Here is a 20,558-nt window from a genome sequence, read left to right as displayed (position 1 = left end):
TATAAAACATGAAATTCTGTCCATTGAGATTTTCCTTCTCTACTGCTCATTACAACCACTTACTGTGAATGAATAACCCTACAGCTATCCACTTAAAAATAGTAGCCAGCTTAGAAATTAGAGCTATCTCTAACTTGGGTAATGTGTCCCACCTTAATTAACTATTCAAAAGGATTTACCCATGACACATGGATATTGAGGGAAGAATGACAATCTGTCAGTACAAGTCAGCCTGGGACTCTGTGACACTTGCTCATTAAACTTTCAAGTACCTGTAGAATTATCTTACATTTAAAATATCTAATGTGAATTGTTTTAAGAATAAATGATTAGTTTCATCACATCTTTGTTGTATTATTCAGAGTTCTCTAGAGAAACAGAACCAATAGGATGTGTGTGTGTGTGTGTGTGTGAGAGAGAGAGAGAGAGAGAGAGAGAGAGAGAGAGGGAAGGAGAGAGAGAGACAGAGAGAGAGAGAGAGAGAGAGAGAGAGAGAGAAAAGGAAAGAGTTTAAAGAATTAACTCATATGACTGTGATGGCTGACAAGTCTAATATCTGCAGTGTAATCTGGTAGTCTAGAAACGCAGGGAAAAGTTGATATTTTAGCTCAAGTCCAAAGGCAGTCTGCTGGTAGGATTTCATTTTAGTTTGGGGAGGTCTGTCTTTTTTTTACCAAAACCTTCAACTGATTGGATGAGGCCCATTCGCATTATAGAGGTTGTTAGTCTACTGATTTAAATATTAATTATATCTGGGGCACCTGGGTTGCTCAGTTGACTGGCTGAGCATTCAACTCGTGATTTCCGCTCGGGTCATGGTCCCAGGGTTGTGGGATCCAGCCCTGCATGGGGTTCCACACTGAGCGTGGAACCTACTTGGGATTTTCTCTCTCTCCCTCTCTCTCTCTCTCTCCCTCTGTCTCCCAAGACCCTCTCCTCCACTCGCACCCCCATCTCTTTCTCTAAAATAGATATAATTCCATCTAACAAATACCTTAACAACATCCAGACCAGTGTTTGACCAGATAACTGGATACTGTGGTCTAACCAAACTAAAACGTAAAATTAACCATCATTTTAAATAAATATCATTTCAAAAGGCACTAAACTTTCTTACTGCATTAATATTGAAAAAACCCACTCAGATGCAAAGTCACTTATGATTTTATTTTCTTATTTTTCAACTGAGAAAATGATCCTAATCCATTTCCTTCTGGAAACAATTCCTAAGCTGTACACCTTTAAAGAAGCTAAAAATAGAGAAAATAAGGGTGTCCTTGTTTTCCAGTGTTCTTTGATGCTTTACATTAAAGAATCATTTGCTTATGCTTTTCTTTTATTATTAATTTTTTTCTAACACAATGTTCCTCCAAGGGAGGGAACATCACTATGTTTATGTTTATAGATAAAACTGGAATGAGTTGACAATATATCATCTTTCTTGCTAAATCCTCACCCATTTGACCTCACAGAATGTTCTCTTTCTTTTGTGTTGTGTGTACACATTGGCCACCAGAACTGGGACACTTTCATTATGTGTTGCCATAAATGTTTTTAAATATAGATTATTTCTCTGTCTGTTTCTACTATAATTCCTATAGATTTGGTGAACAAGTGTATATGGGCCAATGAAATAGAACAATGCAACTCTCATGAAAATAATGTGTTCGGTGTTTTTCTGTCTGTTTTCACATTGTTTAAATCGACAATCACGTCACAAAATATATTATTTTTATATAAACTTCCCACTCATTTTTAGAACGCTTGAAGAACATATCTGGCAGTAAGCTCCTAAAAGAGTCTCAGCAGAACTGTTTGCAGACAAAATATTGAACAAAGTAAAACTTTTCTATAACATTTATTTTTGTAGTTAACTGGATAATATTTACAAGGTTAAAATAATTACTGGCTAAAAGAGTTGTCATAGTTTCCACAGTATCTCTAGGAATATATCGGGTACTCTTTTCAAAATGATGAGAGACTTTGAATATTAATATTAAATGTGACTATTTTAAATGATGCTGCAGTGAACACAGGGATACATATATCTTTTGAAATTTGTATTTTCCTTGTCTTCAGATAAATAACCAGAAGTGGGGATTAAGAGGTACAAACTTCTAGACATAAAATAAATCATTCACAGGGATGTAATGCACAGCATAAGAATATAGTTAATAATATTGTAATAACTGTTTATGGTGACAAATGGTAACTGGACTTATGAAGATCATTTCATAATGTGTAAAAATATCAAATCACAATGATGTACACTTAAAACTAATGGGATTTTATATGCCAACTATATTTCAAATTAAAAAGATATAAAATGGTGGATACCTGGGGTGGCTCAGTTGGTTAAGCGCCAATCTCAGCTCAAGTCATGATCTTGCGGTTCGTGAGTTCAAGCCCCGTGTCAGGCTCTGTGTGGACAGCTCAGAGCCTGAAGCTTGCTTCAGATTCTGTTCTCCCTCTCTGGCCCTGCCCCACTCACACTCTGTCTCTCTCTCTTTCAGAAATAAACATTAATATATATGTGTATATATATATATATATATATATATATACACACATACACATATATATAATGTAAGCTTTAATAAATATTACAGATTACATTCTAAAGAGCAAAATAAGATGTATTTATTTATTTATTTATTTATTTACATTTGTTGAGAATGAGGGGGAGGGGCAGAAGGAGAGAGAGAATCTGAAGCAGGCGCCACATCCAGCATGAAGCTCGACATTGGGCTTACAACCATGAGATCATGATGGAGCCAAAATCAAGAGTTGGATGCTTACCCAACTGAGACACCTAGGTGCTCCAAATATATGATATCTAAAATACACAATTATTAAAACACACAATTTTAAACTGGCCAAGATCGATTTTTGTTGTTTTTACTATTTCTTGCCACCAACTCCCAGTCTAATCAAACAATGGCTCTTTATCTTGTGAAAGAAGTCTTAAAAAAAGAAATCTGAAATTGCCATGAAGCATGAGATTTATTTTGATGTGCCTTCAATTATTCTACATATTCTACCTATCCAGATATTCTAATATTCTGATTATTAATTTATTTTTGATTCATAACCATATCACCCTACACGCACACACACACAGAGAATAAATGATTGATATTTTCAGAAAATATTCATTCAAAATTACAGAAACATTAAATCTACCACTCTGATGGGGAATATTGATAATGGGGAGGCCGTGTATGTGTGTGGGCAGAAAGTATATGGGAAATCTCTGTACCTTCCTTTTGATTTGACTATGAACCTAAAATATTCTAAATGATGAAGTTTAATTTAAAAATTAGATATATGTGACAAATAATTATATATTTAATTATGTATTTTACAGACATGATCAGAGGCATAGCTGATAACAATGTTATGTGAAATTATTATATAAAAAAGTGTGAATTCAAGACTGAAATATCTTAAATATCCTATTTCATAGATATGATATAATTAATTTAACAAAATCTAAAGACAAAAGCAATGCCAAATTACATTTTAGTCACTACACCAGGTAAAAAGAGACAATTAAAATGTATTATATATATTTGGATAGCATAGGAAAAAACACACAAAAATATAAAAGGTGATTTTGTCTAGGGTTAGTGATTTTGTTTGACTTCACTTTCCTTTTCATGCTTTTTCTCCATTTTTCCAATCATTTTTTAATGAATATTTGCTGTATCAATAATCAAGAAAAGGATCTATGTAAAGAAAAAAAAAACACCTTTGACCTAATGACCATTTGGGCATTTAAAATTTTTTTTTAATTTGAAGTATATTTGACACACACTGTCACGTTAGCTTTGTATACAACATAGTGATTTCACAAGTCTATACATTATGCTATGCTCACCACAGTGTAGTTACCACTGCCACCATACAAAGTTATTACATTCCCCAGTTGTACTTTTTATTGCCATGACTTATTCATTCAATGACTGAAAGCCTGTATCTCCTACTCCCGTTCATCAGTTTTTCCCATCTCCCACTTCCTTCTCCTCTGGCAACCACTAGTCTATTCTCTGTATTTATGGGTCTATTTCTGCTTTGTTTGTTTTGTTAAATTCCATATAAACAATATGATATTTGTTGTTTGTTTTTACTGTCTGACCTATTTCACTTTGCATAAAACCCTCTAGGTCTCTCTATGTTGTCACAAATGGCAAGATCTCATTATTTTTTATGTCAGAGTTATAGTATACACACACACACACACCCCACATTTTATTTATCCATTTATCTATCGATGGACATCTAGGTTGCTTCCATATATTGATTATAATAACTAATGCTGGAACAAACATATGGGTACATACATCTTTTTAAATTAGTGTTTTCATTTTCTTTGAGTAAATACCCAGTTGTGGAATCAATGGATCATATGGTATTTCTATTTTTATTTTTTTGAGGAAACTCCATACTGTTTTCCACAGTGGCTGCACCAATTTACATTCCCATCAATAGTGCACAATGATACCTTATTCTTCAATTCTCACCAACACGTTTATTATTTCTCATCTTTTCATTACTAGCCATTCTAACAGGTGTAAAGTGAGATCTCATTGTAATTTTGATTCTCATCTCTCTGATAATTTGTGATGTTGAGATTTTTTCATGTGTCTGTTGGCCATCTGTATGCCTTCTTTGAGAAAAAGTCTATTCTGTTCCTCTGCCTATTTTTAAGGTGGATTATTTGATGTGTGTGTGTGTGTGTGTGTGTGTGTGCATTTGTGTGTGTGCATGTGCGTGTGTGTGTTAAGTTGTATAAGTTATTTATATATTTTGGATCTTAACCCTTATTTGATCTATTTTTGCAAACATCTTCTTTCATTTAGTGCATTACCTTTTTGTTTTGTTGATTCTTTTGTGTGTAAAATCTTTTTATTTTGATGTATTTCCAGTAGATAAATATCTTTTTCTTGATTGGAAAGAAAAATGAATTAAAAGTCAGATCTTCTAACCCCAGACCTTTTATCTACCTATCATGTGAAATTAGCACATATGAATTTGTTTAAACACTGGAAGAATGGGATCCATAATATTATTTACCCTCATCTAACTCATAGGCTTATGGTGAATAATATTGAGATATTATGTCAATAAATTTGCTTTGATTTGACCTATTATGCCATATTATATATTTCATTTAAATTATGACATTTTCATATCTGTAGTTTTCACATAATTTTAACAATTAGCTTTGCAATAATACACCTTTAAAATGTATACAGAGTGATAACATATATGGTATATAATATGCATTTCTAACAATGAAAATAGCCCTATGTCTAGTACTGAAAAGCAAAAAGCAGAATATACTATTTTGACTTATTTTTACTTGATACAATCCATGTCATGTGAGAAGCAAGTGATATAACTGCTATAGACAGTTGTTAGTGTTTTTTGATGAAACACAAAAGAAAACGGTTCTACAAAGTCTGTGTCACTGTCATGGCAGAAATTGCAACCTGTATAATTTTAGTGTTATATACATGTTTGTACCATTTTTTTATTGAAGACTATGACTTTGGCACTCTTTCCAAAGATGTACATTCTTCTGGTACAGAATAAAAGGTTGATGGAATGCTCTTTTAAAATGTTATTTTCAGCAGAGATCTGAACAATAAAATATGGGCCAGTTAAAATGTCCCTAATAGCCTTCTACACCACAGAGTATTTGGATTAATATATGACACAACTCCCCATTACCACAAAAGCATTTAAAACAAAAATCAGAATAAAAGTATTAGTAAAGATGGGAAATATTTTAAAACATATTAGAGTGGCTATTATTGGTTGTCTCCCTTGCATGGCTTCACCTCTCTTCATTTTCTCATAAATCTAACATTTTTCAATTTTGTGTTTACTCAGCTCAGTTTTTACGTTTACTCATGCATTTAGTTAAAGATGCCTGTATGTTCATTTCCTAAGGTGGCTGATTGGTGTATAACTAATTCCATTCATCTAGGCAATCGATGGTTTATAATGATCATATTACCTGAACCAATGAGTCGAAAGCAGTGGTTTGCTAAGAAACATCGGCAAACCTTTGTGCTTCCAGTTAAGGTTCAGAAAATGAACCTGTTACGTATGGAAGTAAAGAGCAAATTTGCTGGAGACATCTTACCACATCATGATCCAATACATTTTGTGGACGTTTTGAGTTAGGTTACATATTATTTGAAGATGAATGTATCCCAACTGACACAAAACAAATGAGGAAAGCAAAACGAAACACAAATTACATTTAAAAGTAATGCACAGTGGGTCTTTTGTTCTGCTATGATCTGCTTTCTAATGAATGGCATTATGGCATTATATATAATTTATTCATTTTAAAATTGCATAATACAACATGAGCAACTACATTACACCATGAAAAATAAATCAGATCTGTTGGGATATTTGAGACTAAACATAAGGTATATTTGATATACTATTTGGCCTAATTGAAAGAAATAAAATTAGAAACCCTGAGAGAAGTCCTAATGAGGCAGGATGGGAAATAAACATAAACAGATGAAAATAGTACCAGAGGCAATTTATCTTTTTCCATAAACAGAAGCAAAACATATTCTCTCTATTTGGGTATCTTAAGGGTATCATTATAAAGAACTGTATAGTAAAGGAAGAACCAGAAGACACTATCCCAAGGGTCCTTAGAGCACAAAAATGTTAGCACTGGACACATTTAATTTTTGGCTTAAACAAAAGGATAAGAAAGATACTTTCCACATCTTCATTTATTTCCTTCACCCATTCAGCATTCTATTAGGCTTCATTCATTTGCAAAATTCTGAGTCTCGATGACCAAAATTCCACCTATGTGTTGCATAGCTGTGCCAGCTGACTATTTCCTCTTCTCATTATTTCATGCATATTAATTAATACGTGCTTTACAAACCACCAGAGGCATGACTTGTAACCTATATTCTCTTAAAATTCATGAATTTGACAGATAACTTTTATATAACCAGTAGTTTTAATAAGCCTGAAAGTTATGCAACAGGGACATTTACAAAGTTTGAGTCAGTATGAGTTTTTCACTAATCTATGCTGCTACAATGTCAATTTAGAAGATACGCTTTGAAAATTCTTACCATTGTATTTTCTTTTTACTTTATATTTCCTATTCCCTCTAGAAAGAATCTAGATAATGAACGAAAATAGTTTAGACCAGGTGTATATAATTTAGAATAAATACAATGTTCGAAAGTATACCAAAGTGCCAAAATAATTATTTGTTGATTGTACATGGTAAATTGTAATCTTGTCAGAATATTCCTTACTGCACTCTCATATGCTCCATCTCCTATCAAACTTCCCTTAGAAGGAAGAGTATACTTTTTGCTATACCATGTGATTTGCTTTGGCCAATAAAATGTGTGTGCAAATGTTCATCAAAATACTAATGAAGCCATTGCGTGGTTTCCATAGTTGCCTTTTGCTCTGCTTTGAGACTGGAATATCCCAGATAGGGATCCTACAGGCTTGTTTGGAAAATTAAAAGAAAAACCATGATGGACATAAGTCTGGTTGTAAGCTACCAACTCTGTGGGTCATTTGTTATCTCAGTATACATTGAGCTAGGCTAAGTGTATAAATTCTGTAGAGTGTCATGCCAAATATTTTATATAAACTGTTTCTTTTAATTTTTATGATTTGTTGGTAAATTATGACCTGCATTTTAGCAGTGAGAAAAATAATAGGTAAACTGGAAACTATAAAATTAATTTAATAAATAGTCTGATTTTAAAACCTATGCATTTAACTACTATACATTATCTTTTATTTTAAAAATAAATCACATAACTCATGAAGTTTCTGAAAGCAAAGAACTATATCTGAAGCATAGTTGCATAATTTCAAGTCTTCTTTTCTCTTCACCACATGAATATCTTGCATAAAAATCTTGAGTAATAAAAAAGTTGTTCTTTATGTGAAATTTTGTTTTATATGAGAATGACCTTAGTGGTGACAGTTTTATATCATGTGGAAATAAATGCTGGAAATTACTTTTTTAATTTTTATTTTATACAATTATTTTGAATACAGTTTGAGAATCAAGATAAGTAAAAGAGAGTATTACATGAGAATTCCCTCCCAACAAAAGAAATTACCCAAATCTCCAGTATAGAAGAAAACAATGTTAGGTTTTTGTGTACATTCCCAGAGGTAATATATGTATTTAAATGCAATACTCTGTATCTTGCTTTTACTATTTAATATTAAGTCTGAACAATCATGACAGGATATCATTATATATAGATCATATATAGACATAAATATATAAGGAGCTTTCTTACTCTCTATAGTAGGATTGTGATTTATTATTGGATATTTGCAGATATGCATGTAAATCTGTAGAAAAACTATTAGAAATACAGAGTTAGGACAATTTATAATTTTTATCGATATTGACAAATCTCTTTCTTGAGAGGTTTTACCAATTTGTACTCTCATAAGTAATGCAAAAGAGATTCCCCACACATTTGTTTATGCCAGATCAATAGGCGAGAAAGCATATTTCAGTGTGATTTGATTTGCATTTCTCTTTTCTTATCTGAGGTTGGGAATATTTTCATTTGTTTAGGAGTTGTTTGTATTTACTTTTCTGTAAGCTATCTGCTAATATCATTAATTTGTTTTGTTAAAAATGACTTTAAAAAGTCATCATTATAACCAAGATCATCTAGGTTTTTTTTCCTATTTTATTTTTAGGAATCTTATAATTACACATTTAACATTTAGGTCTAGGAAATCCTTTGATTTAATTTTGGTGAAGCATGTGAGTCCATCTGTAGATTCATTTCTTTGCAATGTGGATGTCCAGTTGTCCCAGCAGCATTTGTTGAAAAGGCTCTCTTTATGTCATCACATTTCCTTTGCTCATTTGTCACTTATTAGTTGACTGCATTTATGTGGTCTATTTCTGAGCTGTCTATTCTGTTCCATAAAACTACTTATCAGGTAGTGCCTCCAACTTTGCTTTTCCTCTTCAGTTTTTTGTTGTCTATTCTGGATCCCTTGTTTCTCCATATACACTTTAGAATCAGTTTGTTGATAACCACAACATAATCTTTGGGATTTTGACTGAGATTGCATTAAATTTATAAATCATGTTGGAAAGAATTAACATCTTGACCATATTGAGTCTTATTATCCATGAACGTTGGATATCGCTCCATTTACTTAGTTCTACTTTGATTTCATTCATCACAGTTTCGTAATTTTTGTCATATATATCTTGTACATATTTTGTTAGATTAACACATTAAGTATTTCTTTTTTTTGGATGCTAGTATAAATGATAATGTGTTATAAATTTCAAATTCTACTTCATTTCTGCTATATTATGACTCTTTTTTTGTGCAAATATGTAGGGACACATTTTTCCTCATAACATTCACCTCACTTGTCACTAATTTATCCAATGGTCTTATTCCATGTGCTTTGATAATAATCATTTAAAATATATATGAAATTTGGTAGCATCAAGTTTATTATTAGTTAATTGAATATATCTTATGTGTTTATTTTTCAATGTTGGTACTAGTTTGTAAATTCTATATTCATTATATCTATTTTCGTGGATATTCTAATTATTAATTTGAAAACCTTATATATGTATTAAGTCTAATGTAATATTGCCATATACACTGATCAAACTCTGAAGTTAATATTATTTAAGACATTCCCAGAATAAAACTATCTCAAAAGATGAAATTTCCACATAAAGACTTTTCTCTCCCCTTTCTTGTGTTGTTTTTTAACTTTTAATAACTTTAATAACATTTTAAAATTAATTAGAATATAAACATTTGTCAGATATTTTTTTGCATTTCTGATTTAAGGAATTGCCTGAAGCAAAGTTTTGCATTTTTAAAATACTATCTTTGACGGTGATTTTAAAATTAGTTTATAATTTCTGAGAAAAATTTGAAAATATTGTACGAATTGAATTCAAGACAAATATATAAATCCTGATAAATTTAGACAGCTACTAAAACTCATATTCCTGAAAGAAGTAAGTAACAAATAGAACTATTGATGAGATCAATTGTGACACGGTCTCCAATTTTGAACAAAGTTTCTAATTCAAATCAATTGTTACAAACCGTTGGATACTTTGTGATATAAACTATTCAGATTAAGAAATATGTTTTTATCAGTTAAAACATTTTTAGATGAAATATTTCACATCACTGAACTTTATATTTGTTACAAAATATTATCACAAGAAAATACTATTGTAGTATGCAGTTGAACAACTGATGAGCTACAAAAACCCTGCGCAATAATTGATGAAATCACTATCCTTGGGGCGCCTGGGTGGCTTGGTCGGTTAAACGTCCGACTTCGGCTCAGGTCATGATCTCACGGTCTGTGAGTTTGAGCCCCCCAGTCGGACTCTGTGCTGACAGCTCAGAGCCTGGAGCCTGTTTCAGATTCTGTGTCTTCCTCTCTCTCTGCCCCTCCCCTGTTCATGCTCTGTCTCTCTCTGTCTCAAAAATAAATAAATGTTAAAAAAAAAAAATTTTTAAAGAAATCACTATCCTTACTGGCTGTAATTTTGTAGAAAAATATAATATTATTAAATTAAATTATTCTTAATTATTGTAAAGCATTTTGAGAATTTTATGTTTCAGGCACTTGAGTCTTTTTAATTTAAAGAATACACATTTAATAATGTAATGTACCTTTTTTGCTTCTTTTGATCCTTGTAGCTACCTTTCTATTATATCATTTCACATTGTTTTTTCCTTAAAAATTCTAAGATATAAAGACTCCTGTGTGGCTCAATCAGTTGAGTGTCTGACTTGATTTTGGCTCAAGTCATGATCCCAAGGTTGGGGGATCAAGCCTAGCATCTGCTTAAAATTCTCTCTGTCCCTCTGGTCCTCTTTTCCACTCATGCTCTCTCTCTAAAAAAATAAAATAAAGTAAAATAAAATAAAATAAAATAAAGTAAAATAAAATAAAATAATAAAATTATAAAAACTCTAAAATATTTTGGAAAACAACTCTAATTCATTATTCTGATAAATAAACAAGGAAGCTACTTGAATATTCTCCTTGAATATTCTACATATGCCTCAAAGTCCATATTTTCAAAGAAAATTATCACTTTCATCCTCCATACAATGTCAACAATCAACTGTTAATATAAAGTGGCCTATTCCAAAGAAAGTTACCTCAATTTCACTATGCTATCTTGACCATGTTACTATTGCTACTATGGGTAATGAATACTTAAGGGGATTTTTTTCTAAGCTATTGTATCTAAGCAATTGTATATCAGCTCTCAGCACTCTTATTCTAGTTCCTATTTTAAGATATTAGGCAGGTACATTCCATAATTTATGTTTTATACTGTGGTAATTTTATTCAAAATGGCATTTCCTTCTCCTTCTTCAATTTCTCTCTCTTTTCAGTATTTGTTAGTGAAGGGAATTTTTAAAAGGGAATAACCACATCAATTCAAATATTTTATACCTTAAATTTTTTTCCCTAAATTTATTTATTTATTTTGGGAGAGAGAAAGAGTACATGCATGTATGCACGAGTTGGGGAGGGGCAGAGAGAGAGGGAGAGAGAATCCCAAGCAGGCTCCGTGCTGTCAGTTCAGAGCCTGTTGCAGGGCTTTATCTCACAAACCATGAGATGGGGACCTGAGCCAAAATCAAGAGTTGGATGATTATTGACTGAGCCACCCAGGTGACCCATTATACCTTAACTATCTACCTGTTTATCATTTATTTAATTTATTTTTTTAAAAAAAAATGTTTATTTTTGAGACAGAGAGAGACAGAGCATGAGCATGGGAGGGTCAGAGAGAGAGGGAGACACAGAATCCAAATCAGGCTCCAGACTCCGAGCTGTCAGCACAGAGCCCAACGTGGGGTTTGAACTCACGGACGGTGAGATCATGACCTGAGCCGAAGTCAGACGCTTAACTGACTGAGCCACCCAGGCACCCCTCATTTATTTTATTTCTTAAGACATTTTACTTTTCAAAGTAGTCTCAGCTTTATCCCAAGTCTCAAGGAGAGAGTGAATAATGTTCAACACTTACTACAATTTCCCAATGTTCTTTATATCCTGAATGCACTTCTTAAACATTGATTATCCTAAAGCAAAAACTAAAACTAAAACTAATAATAATAATAAAAATAATAATAGGTGAGCCTTTGTTGACATGTAGCAGTTAAATTGGAAATACATGCAATAATTCCTTTCTCCCTCCTTTTGATAGAAGGTTACTCATGGACAATGGTTCACAGTGGTAATAATGGACTTCAGTTTGATGCCATGGTTAGTCATCTGGAGGAGATATGAAAGATCAGTGGTCATGTGTATCAGTTGCTGGGAACATCAAAGGCTCTGCTCAGAGTAGTTTTGCTCCCTTAATTTGAACTGAGGCTTTATACTATGTTACACTGATTCTTCACATTTAGGGAGTTTCAAATTGATTAGTTCCTTGCCTGGGTCCTATTTAAAGACATAGATAGACCAAGAAAAGTCATTTATTGTATTCTCTTTCTTGGAATATCTTTGGAATATCAATAATAAATATTCACTTATAATAATTTCTAGATTATTACTTTTTTTTTTTGTCAGAACACAAACTTTCAACACTGATGAAGATACTTACTGGTTGTCAATCACTGATTAACAGTTCAAGTATATGCTTACTGAGGAGTCCAGGTCTTGGTTAAAAACCTCCATGTGACTTTTTAGGCCTGAACACAGGTAATTTCAAAGCCTTCACCTGACAGGGTGTTCACTCTTAAATCTGTTTACCTGAGACCTTCATGGTGGTCCTTTTCAAGAGCCTCTGCTGAGAGTTCCTAATGAACGGAGGAGGAAGATACCTTGAGGACACTTCCCACTCAGTACTCCTTCACTCCTAGGCCTTCCTGTTTGCCCTCCCTACATCCCCAGGGTTCATAACATTCTCAAAGTTTTTTGTTTGGGGGTTTCCTAAACAGTAAGGTGACCCCAAACACCTGACCTTGAACCAGTACACATTTCATAAGGGACATCAATCAGGGAGGAGTTGGTATGTTCTCTGATTTTAGACCCTCACTTGTACTATTGCAGAAAGTGATTAAGGCTTAACTTTTTCCATTCTATTTTCTTTTTCTCTCATTTTTTAAAATCAGTTTCTCCAAAACTTTAAAGCTCTCTCTTGCCCAGTTCAGCTGAGTTTCTGACAGTTAATTAATATACCTTTACATTCATGACAACTTAATTTCATTTACTTAATGACACTAATACTAGGCACCAATTAGAAAGGTATGCATATAGGGAAGTGAATATTTTTAGGATTCTTTTATTTTATGGCAGATTGTCTTCATAGGCTATTATGATATACAACATTATCAACATTTATCTGAAATCACCTATTGCTTAAATTTTCTTAGTATCATGATACATAAATAATTATAACCTATAGAATTTAGTTAATAAAAACTGACTATATAGCTTATACTAAGTTCTTGTAATTCTTAAATTTTGGTTCTAATCTGCTAATATCCCCTGTTCAACTTTTCACATGACATAATAATTTGTAGTTGCATAATTTTAAGTTAACTACAACCTGTATAATTTCTGCAATTTTAAAAATTTCAGTTATGTAAAGTAAGAACTCATTTATTCCTTGCTTTTTACCTGACTCTAAGTGGAGTTACAATTATATATTTTTTCTCAGCATTATTAGAAACTTTCTGCTCTATCTGTATTTGATTGTTCCAGAACCTATTTAAGCCTATTTACAGGCTTATATTCCTTTTGATACCTATTCTGTTGTTATTTTTTCCTACTGGTAATTTATAAGTCTGCTTTCAAAAATTGAAATTAGGATTATTCATAAAAGGAGAGCAGAATTTATTTTTCTCAGAAGTCTCAAGCCATTCTATCCATGTCTTTAAGAGTATCTGGTCATTGTTCATATCCAACTTTTCTAAAAATTTTGATACCTGTTTTCCTAATATTAGTCCCAAATTCCCCCAGTTGTGTTAAACACAAAAGGTATGTTCCTTTGTTCCTTTTATCTCATTATGAAAGCTATAATTAATGAGCATACAACATGAATCAATGGTTTCCTTTATCAAACCAATTATAAAATATTTCTAAATATTTACTTGTGGAACTCAAACAACCTTAAGATAATTTGTTTCATAGTACGTTTACAATTAATAATTCTACCCTAATTAATAATTCTGTGCATTTTATATATGTTTTAAGATGCGAGCAAACAATGGCTAACATGCAGATTATATTAATATCACATATCACATATAATTTTCTATTAACTAAACAAAGACTATAATGACAGATGGTATAGTACAATGTCAACAGCTTTGAAAAACTTGAAAAGAAAACATCAGAATTCAGGGTGCCTGGATGGCTCAGTTGGTTAAGTGTCTGACTCTTGATTACAGCTCAAGTCATGATCTAACTGATGGTGAGATTGAACCATGCATCACTGTGAGCACAGAACCTGCTTTGGGTTCTCCCTCTCTCTCTCTTTGTCCCTCCCCTGCTTTCAGTCTCTGACTCTCTCAAAATAAATAAATAAACTTAAAAAAAGAATTCAAATTCTGAATATAACTTACGTTTACTGTATACTTGGACAAGTTGAATATTCTTTCTTATCCTGTCTCCTCACTTATTAATACAGAAGTTATCTAGTTGTTGTAAGAATTAATACAATGTATGAAAAAAAAACCCTCAGCTTTATGTGCTGTCATAAATATCAAATAAATTAAAGCTGCTATGATTTATAATTTATATTAATAATGAATTCTATGAATGTCTTTATAAATTTTATTTAAAAAACATATTAACAGGGGTGCCTGGGTGGCTCAGTCAGTTGGGCGGCCAACTACAGCTCAGGTCATGATCCTGCGGTCTGTGAGTTCGAGCTCAGACCTTGCTCTCTGTCTCTCTGTCTCTCAAAAATAATAAACATTAAAAAAAAACACACACATTAACAGTAAAATATGATACCCTGAAGATATTTTTACACATATTTAAAAATCTAAAAAAGAAAAAAAAGACAATAATGAAAAAGAGAGAAAAGGAACCAGAGTTAGTTTGCTTATGTCTCTAGCCATAATAATATGAATTTTTTAATGTTTATTTATTTTTGAGAGAGACAGAGTGTGAGTGGGGGAAGGGCAGAGAGAGGGAGACACAGAATCTGAAGCAGGCTCCAGGCTCTGAGCTGTCAGCACAAAGCCCAATGCAGGGCTCAAACTCAGGAACTGTGACATCATGACCTGAGCCAAAATCTGATGCCTAACTGACTGAATCACCCAGGCACCCCTAACCAACTATAATATGAACTTGAAGTTAGTGACATTAGTTTACTTTTATATGCCCACCACATAATACACTGGATGGATTAAGTGGATATTAGTGTATGTTTGTAGAACACTAATCTGTGTTTTTCTTTACTCCAAAGTTTACATCCTTTTCAATATCATTCTCTATTTATTACATAAGATCAAGCTATCGGTGAATAACTGTGGAATGATAAAGAATTAGAAATGATATGCTTTTATAATTCATATGGATTATTCACAGGTGCAATATTATAGTAAATTATAGCTTTGAATTTTATTTTATTTTATTTTATTTTAATTTTTCAATGTTTATTTATTTTTGGGACAGAGAGAGACAGAGCATGAACGGGGGAGGGGCAGAGAGAGAGGGAGACACAGAATCAGAAACAGGCTCCAGGCTCTGAGCCATCAGCCCAGAGCCTGACGCGGGGCTCGAACTCACAGACCGCGAGATCGTGACCTGGCTGAAGTCGGACGCTTAACCGACTGCGCCACCCAGGCGCCCCATAGCCTTGAATTTTAGAGGAAAAAAAAGAACTATTTAAAATCCAGATGTGGGTTTTCACTACTATTGGGAAATAAATAATCATTGCCCTTAAATTTACAATTTAAAGGTTTAATGAATAGTGATTATAACTCCGTATTTTAAAAGGTTTTCTAAAGATGAATTTGTACATCTGCTGTATACTCTGTATTTCCTAGAAATCTGAGTGTTTATGATATTAATTACGAGCTTTTCTATGAGTCCTCTTTACTAAAAATCTGTATCTACTGATTTTTCAGTAATCTAATATATTCAAAAAGCTCAAATAGGAAGAAAAATAATTTTCAGGAACTGAAACTAATCAGTGAGGGGCACATTTATGCTAAATGATACTACCGGCATGGAGCATTATGATAATCTAGTTTATGTTATTATTTTATAGTTAGGGTAAGTGATGACCAGAAGTATTAGCAGACTTGTAAGTTACAGAGCAAATTAGTGGCAGAGTTTCAAGTCTCTAGTGCATTTTTTATTATAATAATTATAAATAGTTTATTATTTTGACATATAGCATGTGGTATTTGCAGGGAAAAACTGGGTTGGAAAAGACATTTAATATTCTAATATCACTGCATTTCTTGCTGACAATTCTTTATCATTTAATATAATTTTGTTTGAGTTCAAAAAAAATAATACACTTAAGTACCAACACAATTAAAACAAACAAAAATAGTTGAACTGACAGGAAGACAAAAGAAATAGAATTGTACTAAAAGGAAAGTGCAAGCTTCTTGTAGATTCCATGCATAAACTGACAGCAGTTTATAAAAGCAGTTTATAAAACACAGCAATAAAGGGTGTTTTCAAAGTAAATTGGAGAGTTTAGTCAAGATCATAGGCAAAGAAACAACTTCTAACAATGGGCATTGTATGTACAGAACAGCTTACTTTAAGTAGTATCTTTATGTTTCCATTATCTACTCTTTTTTGGTCTTAGTCACTTTACATTTCCTGTTTGATTGCTTCTTTTATAGCATGCATAATTTTCCAAGTTTAATAACATTATAATACAAATGATTTCCACAGTTTTCTAAAGTGAACAAAATATTTTCAAATTATTTTTTCTGCAATCTTTGACTTTTAAATTGGTAACGTTTTTCAATTATTTGTGGTGTTTATTCTGTATATTCTTCTTTGTAGCTTGAGAGAACTTTTAATATCAAGGAAATCCCCATTTTAAAAAAAAATGTACATAGATTTATTCTTCCTGTAAGTCTTTTTTTTTTTTTTTTTAACGTTTATTTATTTTTGAGACAGAGAGAGACAGATCATGAACAGGGGAGGGGCAGAGAGAGAGGGAGACACAGAATCTAAAACAGGCTCCAGGCTCTCAGCGGTCAGCATAGAGCCCGACGCAGGGCTCGAACTCACGGACCATGAGATCATGACCCCAGCCGAAGTTGGACGCTTAATCGACCGAGCCACCCAGGAGCCCCTATTCTTCCTGTAAGTCTTAACCATCCACACAGTTGTTGGCAGAAAGACAATTTCAGATTTAGAGGTAACGTGCTGGTTGTTCTGTAGAACTTCTACTCTTCTTTTCTTTTGTGTTTTATTCATAACAGATATTTTGAGGCACATTGGATCTCTACCTGCTGCCTCGTTATTTGTTTCAACAAGTTTTTGTATAACAATATGATGCAAGGCCTTTTCCCCCTTCAACACAATCTTTACTTGCACAATACTTCCGGGATTATTTTCTTCTAACTACCAGAATCACACCGTCAAGGTAAGGTTCTATTCTTTGATCACTTCTGTACCTAATCATAAAGAGTTGCTACAAAAAAGGCCAGAAATGGGCAGTTTATTGAATAATCTAGTTATGAAATAAAATGATCCATGAGTTGAAAATATCATACAAAAGAAAACCAGGCTAGCATGGTTTTGTTTTTGTCTTGTTTTGTTTTTAAAGCTGTACATTAAAGGTGGGTCCTACTTTTCATTTCTCACAAATAGTTCCAATACTTTGATTTATGGCTCTCCCTGAATTATTATTAGTAAAAATTTATTCAGGCGTCGCACAAATGTTGATCAATATGAATAGTACAGTGCTCTTTGTCTCTTTTGTTTTGCTTTCAACACTATTTCAATAGAACATGGGATTGGGTGGTTGTGGTTTTGTTAGCTTTCCTTCATCGTGAACCATAGATTTATTAATTCAAGAAATGGTGAACTCCATTATTAGGTCAAAATCTTTCTTATCCTCCATTTATTTATTACAAAATCATTTATTAAATGCTTACTATATAATATCAACTGTGATAAGCAATAAGGAATCAAAAAGAACAAGATAGGTGTCCTCTGTCTATAACATTCTAATGGAGGAACTAAACCTACAATAAGTAAGCTGAAAAATTAGAGGTATTTGTCTTACTAAATGTTTTGAAGAAATACCATCGGGAAAAAGTGAATAAAGATGATATAAGGTAAAAATGTAAAAGACAAACAAACAGTGCCTTTATCATAATGCTTCTCTGAAGAAGGGGTATTTAAGTAGTGTACTAAAAAAAGAGGAGTTATCTGTCAGAAGAGTAGAGATACTATTTGTGAAAATGTTCACTATTGCAGAAAGAGATCATACAGAGAACACTGACATGTAGCAAATATACTAAAAATTGTTAAAAATATTTAAGAGAATAAACTGATGGTTATCAGAGGGGAGGTGGGTGGGGGATTGTGTTAAAGAGGTGATGGGGATTAAAGACTGCACTTGTGATGAGCACCAGGTGTGGTATGGAAATGATGAATCACTAAATTGTACCCCTTGAAACTAGTATTATACTGGAATTTAAATAAAATTCTTTAAAAAAAAATAAATAAAATAAAACATTATGGAACCTGTCAACATTTTATCAAATTGAATTAAATGAAAAGTGCACCTAGAGTAGTCTAGACAAGTAAGGGATTTACTTTCTTACCTAGCAAGGATTTTGCTGGTAGGCAATACAGATCTGTAAAAGTCTATCAATGAATCAGGCCATTTCTTTAGAAAGTAATTTTTATCACCATAGTCATTGACTTTTCCAGGAAGGAGAAAAGGGTAAGTTCAAGGGCAAAAGTGTCTGCTCTTTTCATCTGAAAAGAGTATTTTTTAAAATCTTTATTTATCTTTTGGAGAGAGAGAGAGAGAGAGAGCGAGAGCGCGGGGAAGGGGCAGAGAGAGAGGGAGACACAGAATCCCAAGCAGGCTCGAGCTCACAAACCACGATATCATGACCTGAGTCAAAGCTGGATGCTTAACCAACTGAGCCACCCAGGTGCCCCTAAAAAGAGTATCTTTTGTAGAAGATAGTAGGCTCTTCTCATATCTCACTGGTCAATTCTTCACATGGGCCACCAGTAGAAAAGGATCCAGGATAATCCAGTTAATGCCAATACATAAAGCATGTCAAAGGGGACATAAGACTTCTATAGAAATAAATTAGTAAAGACAAAGGTTAAAAGCATGATTTTGAGCAAAGCAACTCACAAACTGTAAAAACATATGTTCAAGCAAGTTTGAAATTATCTGTTACAATCTTATAAACATTATGAATCCTAATGTAGTTTTCCTGGAATTATCTTTTTTTTTTTTTTTTTTAATGTTTATTTCTGAGACAGAGATAGAGCATGAATGGGGGAGGGGCAGAGAGAGAGGGAGACACAGAATCCAAAGCAGGCTCCAGGCTCCAAGCTGTCAGCACAGAGCCCGACACGGGGCTCGAACTCACAAACCGTGAGATCATGACCTGAGCTGAAGTCAGTCACTCAACCCACTAAGCCACCCAGGCGCCCCTCCTTGAATTATCTTAAAGCAGCCTGAATTATCATAGTTCTCATAATGTCATCAGCAAAAGAAAGTCAAAAGGAAATTTATGACTTAGTTTTTATGGCTGTTTGAGATTAGAGGAAGAGGAAATTTAAGATTTTTTTTCCTTGGATTATTTTCCTATTATCACTGGCATCTCTAATATAGCCACCAAACAGATAGTAAGCTTAAGATCAAGTGTAAAGTATAATCATGGCTACTGTGACAAACTGAAGATACATAATCTATCAAGACTCTTTTCATACAATGTAATTCATTATTGTTTTATTTTAGTGAGTTCAGAAACATTTTGACATAGCTCTCCACATCTTTCTTATAAAATATAAAGTTCGTTACCTTCAATAGTCTTATTACAGATTGGCAAAGACTTTGCCTGCAATAAAACATGAATTTGAGTGAACTTGATTATAATGTTTTTTTTTTTCCCATTAGAGGTGGTAAAGTTTTGTGTCTATGGAATATGTCAGCCAATGAATAATTACTAAGTTAATTTTCATCATCTGTTCTAAATAGATGATAATTTCCATCATGTCAAATTTTCAGAAGGCAGCTATTATTAAACTAAAATAATTATGTAAAATAGGGTAAAAACTGTACAAGTAATTAAAGAATAAACCTCAGCCTCACATGTGCTTAGCTCAACATTATTCTGAATAAAAGTGAAAAGGACAGTATCAGTGTGGGTTTTTAATGGAAATACATTTTTATTACTTAATGGCATAGCCTTTAGGAAATTATTTGGCAAGTATCTATGAAAATCAGAAGTACATCTAAAACTTTATCACAGGGATTTTTTTTTTTAACTTGAGAGACAACTCTTTGGCCA

This window comes from Puma concolor, chromosome B1, assembly GCF_028749965.1.
Source record: "Puma concolor isolate L17-30 chromosome B1, mPumCon1.1.hap2, whole genome shotgun sequence".
Taxonomy (NCBI): Eukaryota; Metazoa; Chordata; class Mammalia; order Carnivora; family Felidae; genus Puma; species Puma concolor.
This window is presented reverse-complemented; position numbering follows the sequence as displayed.